At 42.0% G+C, this 12464-nt stretch overlaps 1 protein-coding gene across 2 annotated transcripts in view; it reads right to left on the bottom strand.

Moving 5' to 3' along the window:
• Positions 1–12464, bottom strand: part of SPDYA (speedy/RINGO cell cycle regulator family member A) — a 1384696-nt gene that overhangs the window by 585 nt on the left and 1371647 nt on the right. The window lies entirely within an intron of this gene.

Below are 12464 nucleotides of genomic sequence, written 5' to 3' on the forward strand. Positions count from 1 at the left end.
CCATAAGTGTGCCAGGGCTGTGGCCATCATGACCATCAGCGGGTTGAGAAGGGGAAGGGGAAATGCTGAGTGGAGCAAACGTGTAGTGTCACATATGCTTGCTCACTACTCTGGAAAATGTTTGCTGTACCTAAACTGAATGGGGCTACTTGTTGTTACACACATCATCACAAGTAATATCACTTAGCTCCCACTTTCACGGTTATGCTAATATATGCAGAAACCCACCCCTCCCTCCCTGAAAGGGCATACCTGGCAGTTACTTCTCCTTCCCACTCCTCTCAGCTTCTTCAGCACATGAGCCGCTAAGTCAAACTCTGTGAACATCTGGGTCTTGGTTAAGGCTCCCTCTTTCTATATCATTTATAAGTACATTTTCCTTTCACTGTAGAAAGGGGACCATTGAGGTTGCTTTGTTTCCATAATACAATTCACAAAAACAAAGTGAAGAGGATTGTAGTGAATGCATGATAACTTTCAGGGAAAAACAGTGTAAGTAGCTGTACAAAGAGAAGCTGGTACTTAATATATTTTAATGCACCCCATCCTTCAGAATAGTGTGACATGGGTACTTGTATGCAATACTCTGCTGAGGAGGAATGCAGAACTGCTTATTAACTGCTGGTTAGAAAGCTTCTGACACTGTCATGTAAAATGTTTTTTAAGGGGCCAGTGCTTCACGTAGGTGTACTCAATTCTTGAATGACAACATTATAGACAACAAGGACCTCTTCGGCAGTAGCAGTGCAAACTGTAGATGCTCATGTTTCACTGTTGCATTCATAACTGATGAGATTTTCTGCCGCAGAAGCCCTTGGCTGGTCCAAGTACCATAGTAGTTTCTCCTCCTCCTGAAGCTGGGGGGACGCTCTGATTGATGTCAAGATGTCTAGGTATAAAGGGAGTTAGCTGGCACTATGACCTCAGTTCTTTCTTGACATTGGAACCCGGAGCAGAGTGCTAGTCGATGCATCAGTCGGTCCGCACCAGAGAAAGAAGATTTCTAAAGTTAAGTACCCCACTGGGAACTTCTCATGTGTTTCTTGACTGTCAGAGAAAGTTGATAACTGTCTCTGCTTTGGCAAACGGATCCCACACCAGGACTTTCATGCCTTGTTGTAACTTGTTTGGTCCAAAACATGATGTGCCTAACTGTTGGTTCTGTGCTTGCTTTTATAAGTAAAACAGTCAAGCATAGAATTGAGACTTTAGCAAGTCACAAGGGCATTCGTATACTATGTCATCTGCCGGTCAAACTAAGGTTGATCTCCTTGGGCATAAAAGGAAAAAGTCAAAACTTAGGGTACCAGGCAGCACTTGTTGGTTGTCCGCCAGTCCACCTAGGCTTTTGATCGCTGAAGTTGAGACACTTTTGCAGTCCTCTCCGGTGACTGAGATCGTGGCAAAGGCCTCTATCGAGACCTTATATACCTTGTGGGAACATTTTAAATGGGAAGCATAGGACTATCCACAATCTAAGAAGAGGGTTACAGAATTTCTTAAATCTCCCTGAGCATAAACCTGTTGTGATCCTTCCAGTCTAGAGGTGGTGGGTGATGTCCTGCTGGATTCTTCATTTCAACCAGCCTCCCTCCCCCTACGCCTGAGAAACCTGGTAGATTTTACAGGTTTCTGGATTCCCAAAGATACCTTTTCAAGAACCATGTAACAGACTCTGAAGTGGCGACTTGGGGTCTTTAGGTGGATAAAGCTAGTAAATCCAAAAATCCCATTCCAACTGAAAAAGAAAGCAGAGCCTTGGACAGGTTTGGAAAGAAAGTCTACAGCTCTGCTACCCTCAGCCGTGACAGCTTTGAACTGCCAGTTTCATATGGTAAAGTATCAGGAAACCATTTTAGACCAGATGAAGCAAAAACTGGTGAGGTCTGGGGACTGAAAATAAGGCCTTTTCTAAGGAACAGCTAGATTTATGCAATTCTTGCTGTCAAGTAGCTAAGCCTCTAATTTGATACTGGCTTTTCTGGATGTTCCACCAAACCAAAAGACAGAGGCCTTCAAGCAAATGCAGCTTCTGTGCACCCAAGGTTCTATGGAGCCAGTACCAAACTCTTTAGAAGGAAAGGTTCTTACTCAAGGCTTTTCCTAGTCCCAAGAAAAGAGGGGTACCTGGGGGGTGATTATGGACCTGTTAAGGCTTAACCGAGTATCACAGGTACCAAAATTCAAAATGCTTACACTTCAAAAACTACTCCCCATGATCTCTCCCAAAGCTTTCATGGTAATGTTAGATTTTAAAGGATGCATGCCTCCACAGTCACATAGAAAAATCTCACAGGAAGCTATTAACACTTCAGATCAGGTGTGAGGCATTATCAGATGTCCTTCTGTTCATATGTTACAGTATTCTGTGCTCTTGGGTTTCCTCTTCTTGCTAGATGGGTGTGGGCCATAAAAGTGATGTCTGCATGCACCAGACCTCTGAACTTCTCTGCTGCCAGTTGAACGTCAGCTGTTCCTGCCATACCAGCCATCAGATCTAGGATCTTTGAGATAAGTACCCCGTTGGGGACCCTTTGTTCTTGAGTCATTGCATGCTAGTATTTGTTCATGTCATCCAGAAAGGGTAAGTGCAAGTGTGGCCATCAGATTCCCCATAAGGATGCCCACGAGCTCTGCCTCTTTTGTTTAGGACAGTCTCCTGCCCCATTTACCAGGCCTTTGTCTCGAAAACTCTGCGAAGCAGACTCCATGCCTTAAGAATATACTTGGAGAATCAGCATCGGGCATGGAGGAGGGGGTCCGATCTGCCTGCCAAGCTGCCTAAGAAAATGCCCAAGACCCTAAGGCCTGTAACTGTAGCTGTGCCTCCACCTCCCGATGTTCATCCTGTGGCCAACATTGGCCTGTAGGAACTATCAGTTACCGCTGGTACGGTACAGCATGTATCTTCGTGGAAGCCAAAGAACCCTGTGTTTAAGGCATGTCCTCAGAGGCCTTGTGGATGCCGGCTTCCGACGCCAAGGAGGAACCTGGGCTTGTATCGGCTGACTGGGCAGATCCCTCTACTTCCACTCTGCTGTCCAACCCCAGGTCTTCTCCAGTTCAGATGCCTTCTAGGCCTTCCTTAAAGAAGAGAGGAAGCATTCCTCTTCTACTGTGGAAAGTCAACCAGATTAGCAGGCTTTCTCGCAAAGCCTTTTTAGTACATTCATGCCCTTGAGACCTGCTGCTTCCGTAGCTTCATCAGTTCCTCCCCCTTTGAGTCCTAGGCTCCCTGCCTTAGACTTTTCTCAGGTGGAAGAGGAGGAATCCTCCTCAGAGGAATCACTCTCCTATATTTCACAACTCCCCTCCCCTTTTGGCTATGGCTCCCCGGAGGAAGAATCTGCTGAAGCAGGTTCCCCAGCAGAGGATCTCACCTTTAGGGTAACCATAGCTAAAATGAAGATGCACTTCAAATGGGATTCATCTGAGAAGACAGAGGTACAGAAAAGGTGCTATGATGGATTAACTTGCTCCTTCAGCTATCTCCCCAGTACTGCCAGAATTTCTGGATGCTTTCAGTGCAGCTTCCTTGAACCCAGACTCACAGCCCCCTGCTCTTCTCAGGTCTGATAGGTTCTACAAAGTTCCTGAGACTGCTAAATTTTTACAGAAATGCCCTGCAGCTGACCCAGGCACAGTCTCTGTCTTTACAGACAAGGCATCCAAACTCCTTCCATCTTCCTCTCTCCTCTCTGTGGACAAAGACAGCAAGGCTGTAGAACATTTGGGCAAAAAGGTCTACAGATCCTCTACCCTGGCTTTCTGGGAAATCATTTATCAGACCCACATGTCCAAATATGCACTAGATCTTTTGGAAAAAGTCACTAAGTTGTCTGACATCCCTGATTCCCCAGCCAAAACTCTACTGTCCAGTCGCATCTCCTTGACCTCCCAGGTGACTAGACATTCCATTAGGTGGAGCTGTGATGCTGCTGAGGCCTCTGCTAGATCTGCTGCCTCAGCTTCTGTCCTCAGAAGATATTCATGGCCTAGACTTCAGCCACTACCTGATGACATCAGGGCAAAGCTTCTCAATGCCCCTTTAGTCAACTGTACTCTTTTTGGCTCCAAGGTTGTAGATCTATTTAAGATTTTACAACAAAAGGGGAATGAGCTACAAGATGTAAAACACTTGTCTGTCTCTCCTATTCCCAAGTTTCATAGAAACTACCCGTCTAAAACCCAATTTATTAGGAAGCACTCTGCTCCCGCTCCCCCATCCAGACACAAGAAAGCTGCCAGGGAGCAAGCCACTCCTGCCAGACCTATAAAACCACCAGCACAAAAGCCTCAGTTTCAAGACTGGGCAGGTAGCCTGTGACTACCTGGCATTCTTGAAGCTCCCCCATCCCATTATCAGTAAGACACTCACACTGTCTCCAGGTGTGGAGACATCACAGCAGACAGGTGGGTCTTATCCCTAATGGAAAATGGGTACCTTATGACATGGATCACTTCTCCAGCAGGGAGGGATATCCCTCAGCCCCCCCCCCCCAAAGAGCAGATTCCCCTCCTTCAAACAGTTTTGGACAACATCATGGACCAGGGCACCAGCCTGTTCCACAGACAGAAAGGGTAAAAGGCTTCTATTCCAGGCTCTTTCTAATCTCAAGAAAAGATGGACCCTGGAGACCAATCCTGGACCTCTCCCACCTAAATCTTTTCCTGCAAGTGCCCACCTTCCAGATGCTCACCTTGCAAACTCTCTTCCCTTTGATCTTGCCTCAGGGGTTCATGGCCATGTTGGACATCAAGGATGCCTACCTTCACATACCCATAAGCCCCAATTTCAGAACATCTACGTTTCTTTGTGGCCTCTTCTCACTATCAATTCTTGGCCTTGCCCCTCAGTCTCTCTACAGCACCAAGGGTCTTCAAGTGCCTGGCATGAGTGATAGCCTTCTGCAGGACTCAAGGGATCCAAATTTTCCCTTACCTAGACCTGCTCATCCCGGTGGATTGCAAAGAATCCCTCCTGCTCTACTTGCAGAAAACCCTCTTCCTCCTGCAGGCAGTGGGTTTCCAGATAAACTATCCGAACTCCAACCTGACCCCCCCCCCCACCCAGGACCTAGTCTTCTTAGGGTGCAGGATTCGGACAGATATCAAGAAGAAGGCCTTCCTACCACCCCAAAAGGTGGAAAAGCTACGCAGTACCTGCTCTTGGTCCTTCAGGCCAAAGAAATGATTGCCAGGCAGTACCTCAGGCTCCTGGGCTACATGGCTTCCACTATTCCAATGTTACCATTGGTGAGGCTCCACATGAGGAAGCTTCAATGGTACCCAAGACCCATTTGGACTGCCCACTCATTCTCTGGAGTACAGAATCTCCCTATTACCCTGCCTCAAGAAAGAAATTCAATGGTGGTTGATTCAAGTGAACCACAACCCAGGCCTACCTCTTCAACCCCCCCCCCACCACCACCAATGCAGGAAATGTACACTGACACCTCAGTCCACAGTTGGGGAGCAACTTTGGGGCCCCTAAATGTCCAGAGAGCCTGGCCAGACTCCCACAAACAAGAGCACAACAGTGTAAGAGAAATGACAGCAATTCTTCAAGCCTTGAAGGCTTTTCAACCCAAACTGAAACAGGTCCCTCTAAAGCTATTTACAGACAATACTACAGTTCTGTGGTATGTCAACAAATGGGTGAACAAAATTTTACTTGCTATGCAGACTAGCTCATTGGAGCTGGCCACAAAACAGGGAGCAACACTTCAGGCAGTTCACATCCCTTCGGAATAGAACTCTCAGGCAGACACCTTAAGCAGGTCCATGTCCCAGTCCCACGGATGGATGCTCCACAGGGATGTTTTTCTGGATCTAGTCCACAGATGGGGTACACCTCAAATAGTTCTGTTTGCCTCTCCCATGAACAAATTCTCTCCTTCTGCACCAGGTTACCCAACCCTCTGGCGCAGGCAACGGATGCCCCTTTTCAATTTCTTGGAAGGGGATGTTTCTCTATGCATTCCCCCTTCCGTCTTATTCAAAAAGTCCTACTGAAGATTCAGAAGGATGGACCAAAAATCTTGCTGGTGACCCCCTTTTGGCCCAGAACAGTACTGGTTCCCCCTTCTTCTGCATTTAGTCAAGGGCAATCGCCACAAGTTACCCCACAGAGTGGACCTTCTCACACAGGACAAGGTATTTCTAATCTACCCACACTAGCAATCTCTACACCTCACTGTGTGGGTGACAGAGTTTTGATCCCTTACAGACACCTGTACAATGATGGCATGCTCACAGTCCTACAGGAGGCCAGGAAACCTAATACAAGGAGATCTTATGTATCCAAGTGGAAAAGATTCTTCTCTCTATGGTGACACCAGAGACAGTTGGACCCATTGCAGATTGAGGTCCCTTTAGTACTGTCCTATCTGTGTGAACTCTTACAGATAGGATTAGCATACTCCTCCATCAAGGCTCATCTGTCTGCCATTTCAGTTTGTCTGCCTCTGGAACCTCCTTTGGCTTCCAGATTGCCCACAAAGTTGTTCTTAAAGGGAGTACTGCATTTCAAGCCCCCCAGGAAGTCCATTCCATCTCCATGGGACCTGAACTATGTTTTGGAGAAGCTCAGGGTACTCCCCTTTGAACCAGCATTTTAGGCTTCCCTGAAATACTGGATATGGATAATAGTACTCCTTGTGGCCTTAACTTCAGCTAGAAGCGTGTCTGAGTTACAAGCTGTCAAGGCCATTCCCCCCTTTCTCGTATACCAGAAAGACAGGGTAACCTTTTGAACCAATCCATCCTTCATGCCCAAGGAGGTCACTAGGCTTTCCTTAAACCAAGCCATCCACCTCCCCACCTTCTTCGCCCACCCATAAAGTGACAGTGAGAGAGTCTTACACTCCCTTGATGTGAATAGACAACTTAGGTTCGACCTGAACAAAACTAAGTCTGTCAGTAAGTCTGACCAGTTGTTTGTCTCCTTCCACCCCGGGGCCCTGGGGAAAGCAGTAGCAAAGCGGACTATCTCTGACTGGATTTCCAGGGCTTATTACCTTCTGCTATGCACACCATGACAAGTCATTAGGATGCAAGGTTAAAGCACACTCCACTTAGGCTATGGCTTCTTTAGGGGCCTTTTTCAAAGGCTTGGACACCTCCACTATTCTAGAGGCAGCCACTTGGACATCTGTCCACACATTCACAAAATATTACAAGCTAGACCAAATCTCTAGGTCCAGAGCTGGATTCACCAGGGCTATCCTCCATAAATTCTAAGAGAATTCCTCTAGGCCACCACCATTTTCCTCACAGTGAGCTTTGACACTCACCCAAGAATACAGAATACTGCAACATGTAAATAGAAGGACATAGAATAATTGTGCAAAATCTTATCATAACCATAGATGCCCCTCACTTCCATGTTGCAGTATTCCTTCCCTCCCTCCTTTTAACATATATTTCCCTTCTTGGATGGCATAGGGGACTACAGCTTGTCCTGGGACTGGGATCTGACTGGAGTGCTCAGTTTTGAGGTTGGGTGCATGCAGACGTTACTTTTATAGCCCAGGCCAAACGTCCCACGTACCTTGCAGTGACTACAAACTTCTGAATACTGGCCAGACATTCGGATAGCAAGAGGAGGGAAACCCAAGACTACAGAATACTGCAACATGCATAGAGGGACATCTATGGTTATGGTAAGATTTTACACAACTATTCTTTTTCTGCTCTGCCCTTTGGCTTGTCTACTGCACCCAGGGTATTCAAAAAATGCCTAGACCCGGTGACAGTGTTCTGCATGTCAAAAGGCATTCAGATTTACTCCTATTTGGATTACTGCTTCATTCAGGCAACAGATGTAAGAAAAACCTCAAAGCACATCAGCTTTACACCCAAAACATCCTGACTTCACTGGGGTTCACCATTAATACCTAAATGTTTCAGGATTGTGCTTCTGGGGGCTTTGCTGGATTAATCTCTTCAGAAAGCCTTTCTTCCATCAGACAAGGTTACCTTTCTAGCAGACTCGAGGCAGATGGGAATCCCAGCTCAAGAACAAACGCATCAATCTAAAAGAACTGATGGCAGTCCAAAAATGCCTGATTGCCTTCAAAGACCAATATAACCCAGGAAGTACTCCTGGTAAAGACAGACAATACCACATTTATGTGATGCATAAACAAGCACGGAGGGACTCACTTTTGCTCCCTTTGTCACCTAGCTGTGGACCTTTGGGAAACTACAAACTCCTTAGGCCTGCATCTCACAACACAGTACCTAGAAGGAGAAAAAAAACAGCAAGTACGAAAACTCACAAGCACAAAGCCAACTAGGCTGGAATTCAGCAATAAAGGCAAACGCAATTCCTCCTTCGAACTCTTTAATGAGACCAACACGATAAAAGCACAACGGCAAGTTCCACAGCACACAATCCAATAATGAATAGTAGCGATCCTCACAAAAAGTAACACCCTCCGATGTTAAGCGCTTTCATTTGCAGAATGCAAACTTCATCAGAACAATTACAGTGCTACTCAATTCAATTTAAACATATTTTGGCACCAACCTTACTCAAATGCTTAAAGGTACACTGCACAATGAATGAACAACCAAATGGATGAACTGTGATAGTAATCAATAACTATATACTTCAATATATCTTCAAAGACTCTGTTCACCCTAATATAATAGTTTGTACATATATTAAGCATATGTTGCACATAATGTATAAATGTTAAAATGTTTAAAAACTCCTGATACTTATACAATAAATATTAAATATTATTAATAACTGCAACTAACATATAATAATTTCAATGAATAACTGACAATACATGTCGAACATTGAAAAAGACATAAACAATAATTTTGTGTGGATGAAACTCTCAATAAATTAATAATACAGGTCTATCTGTAAATCTAAACCAAAATATTAAAAAATTCATAAAAATACCATAGACTGGCTCATGTGTGGTGTATGTGTAAACTCCATCATATTTTAAGAAATGGTTTTATGCTAATAAAATCATTTAATCCTGGGGTTCTGGTGGCATCAACCAACATCTGCCACTTGCTCTCCCTACATGATAATTTAGTTTTCCAGTCTCCCCCTAAAGGATTACTAAATTCTTGATCTATTATTGTGAATGTGAAAACATGTTGTTCACTAGCATCTTTGATATGTCTATATAAAGCATTCTTTGGATCCTTAATTTTAATTTTGTAAAAGTGTTCATAGATGCGTTTCTTCAATTGCCTCTCCGTCTTTCCAATGTAGAAAGCGGGGCATGAATTACATTTGGCTAAATACACCACTTGTTTGGTATAACAAAAACCTCCTTTACTCTTAATTTTGGTATGATTAACATCTTCCAATGTAATATAAGGTGAGGTATTAATGTATTTACACTGTTTACAGTGTCCACACTTCTTGGTGTGTATTTGTGTATCCTTGATTTTATCTTCATAATTACCTGCTCTCTCCAATAGTTTCTTAATATTTGGAGCTGTCCTATACACTACAATCAGATTTTGGCCCAACTTTTCTCTACAGTTGTCTGTAACAGTTATTATATCCCAAAATCTGGTCACTATATCCTTAATACAATGTACAAAGGGAGAATATGTTAATACACAGACTCTACCTCCTCTAAATTTATTTATTGTTTGTGTTTTTTGTAAACTTTCATATTTACCCAATAAAGGAATATATTTTATGTCCCACTGCGAGCTGACATAGTTAATGGTGTCATCCAATAGTTCCTTCGGATAACCCCTGTTGTTGAATAATTGGAAAATGTGTTTCATTTCTTTCTCCATCTCATCTTTCTTGGATGACATCCTGGCTCCCCTAATACATTGACCCTTTACTATGTTTTTAAAAATGTGTCTGGGATGATTACTGGTAAAAAATACATAATCATTTGAAAACGTTGTCTTTCTGTGAACTTTAGATGCATAACCTTCAGCTGTCTTGTAGATGTAGATGTCCAAATATGATATACCACTGTCACTTACATTGTAAGTAAATTTTAAAAACTCTGTGGTGGTGGTAATATACTCCATGAATTTAACTATGTCATTCCTATCGCCATTCCATAAGACAAAAATGTCATCCAAATATCTTGCATAAAAACTTATGTAGTCTTTGTAACTACTGTTAACACATACTTGATCTCCCAGTCTAACATGACTAAATTGGCAAAAATGGGTGCACATGATGCACCCATTGCCACTCCTGTATTTTGTCTAAAAACTTCGCCTTCAAAAAATATATAGTTATGGTCTAATACCAATGACATCATATCTAAAATTAATACAATTCTGTCCCAGCTTAAGTTGGAATAATTCCTCAGGCTATTACAAAAGTGGTCTAAACCTTCTTCTTTGGGGATACTCGAAAACAAGTCACAAACGTCAATGGTAACAAAAATATACTCAGATTTACATACCATAGGTGTTAATTTCCCCAAAAAATCCCAAGAGTCAATAACAAGATGCGGGATGATATTGTAAATATGTTTAACCCAACTGTCTATAGTATGTCCTATATTAAAAGTTTTGGATTTGGATCCAGATATTATAGGTCTGAAGGGTGGATTGGATATAGATTTATGAATCTTGGGGATACCCACTACTTGAGCCAATATTGGAAATTCAATACGTATAAAGTCATAGACCTCCTTAGTGATTCTATTGTCTAAAAAGTATTCTTCAATAAATGAATCTATGCGTCTGTATCCAATATGCACTTGATTCATAGATATCACTTCGTAATGACCTGATTCGTAGAGAATTTTTTGAATAGCGGCTTTATAATCATGATTCGAAAATATAACCACTCCACCCCCTTTATCCGGTTTCATTATTCTAATATCAGGATTTCTAATCAACTCATTAAGGTATATTCTTTCTCCTATACTTAAATTGTCCATAGGCCTATACATGGGTTGGGTGTTTCTTCCAACTTGTTTCTTAAGCCTGTAAATATCTCTACAAACCAAATTTTCATAATTCATGACAGTGGGGTTACTACTGGGTAATATTTTCCACCAGATTAAAACTGGAATTGGGAATAAATTTCATGCCTTTAGCTAATGACTGATAGAATTCTTCTTTAATAATAAAATCTGAGTAGTTGAAAACATTAAAGCCATTAAATGTACTCATGACCATCTTGTCATTAGATTGAATAAGTTGTCCAGAAACTGGTGGAGTGACTTCTACCAGTGGCACATCATTAACTAACGTTCCTTCTCTTTCGTGTGTGTCAGTCTCTATGACTGTATGTTGGGCTACAATTTCCTGTTGAGTTGATTGTAGAACTTTTGATTTTTCTTGAAATTGGGGTGAAATCTGCCTCCTTGAAAATTTTCCTTATATTCCTCTCTTATTTCCCTTTCACCATAGTTTCTATCTATTATTCTAAACTGTCTTTCCTGTGGCCAAATATATGCTTTCTTTGTTCGATATGATTCAACATCCCTATCTAATTTGCCATATTTTCTGTTGAAAATGCTCTGAGCTAGTTTGTCAGCTGTGTGGAATTGTTTGTTGTACAATTCCTGCCAAGCATTAAAATCAACATGTTGTAAAATACTTTGATTAATAATTTCCACTTCATGAATAAGGGTTGACATTTTTTCATCATTATGTTGAATTAACAATTTCATATATTTAAACCCAAATTCATCAAACAGATTGTTAAATTCATATTTCACTTGATCATTGTATGTCAAACCCATAGGCAATTTAAAAAATCTGATGCCTTTCGGAACCACCTGAATACTGATACATTTATTTACTTTTATATTTTTTATAGATGACAGTTTCCCCAAGATTCATAAATCTATATCCAATCCACCCTTCAGACCTATAATATCTGGATCCAAATCCAAAACTTTTAATATAGGACATACTATAGACAGTTGGGTTAAACATATTTACAACAATATCCCGCATCTTGTTATTGACTCTTGGGATTTTTTGGGGAAATGAACACCTATGGTATGTAAATCTGAGTATATTTTTGTTACCATTGACGTTTGTGACTTGTTTTCGAGTATCCCCAAAGAAGAAGGTTTAGACCACTTTTGTAATAGCCTGAGGAATTATTCCAACTTAAGCTGGGACAGAATTGTATTAATTTTAGATATGATGTCATTGGTATTAGACCATAACTATATATTTTTTGAAGGCGAAGTTTTTAGACAAAATACAGGAGTGGCAATGGGTGCATCATGTGCACCCATTTTTGCCAATTTAGTCATGTTAGACTGGGAGATCAAGTATGTGTTTAACAGTAGTTACAAAGACTACATAAGTTTTTATGCAAGATATTTGGATGACATTTTTGTCTTATGGAATGGCGATAGGAATGACATAGTTAAATTCATGGAGTATATTAACACCACCACAGAGTTTTTAAAATTTACTTACAATGTAATTGACAGTGGTATATCATATTTGGACACCTACATCTACAAGACAGCTGAAGG

Source organism: Protopterus annectens, chromosome 1.part2 (assembly GCF_019279795.1).
Source record: "Protopterus annectens isolate FY-2018-M chromosome 1.part2, PAN1.0, whole genome shotgun sequence".
NCBI classification, from domain to species: Eukaryota; Metazoa; Chordata; order Ceratodontiformes; family Protopteridae; genus Protopterus; species Protopterus annectens.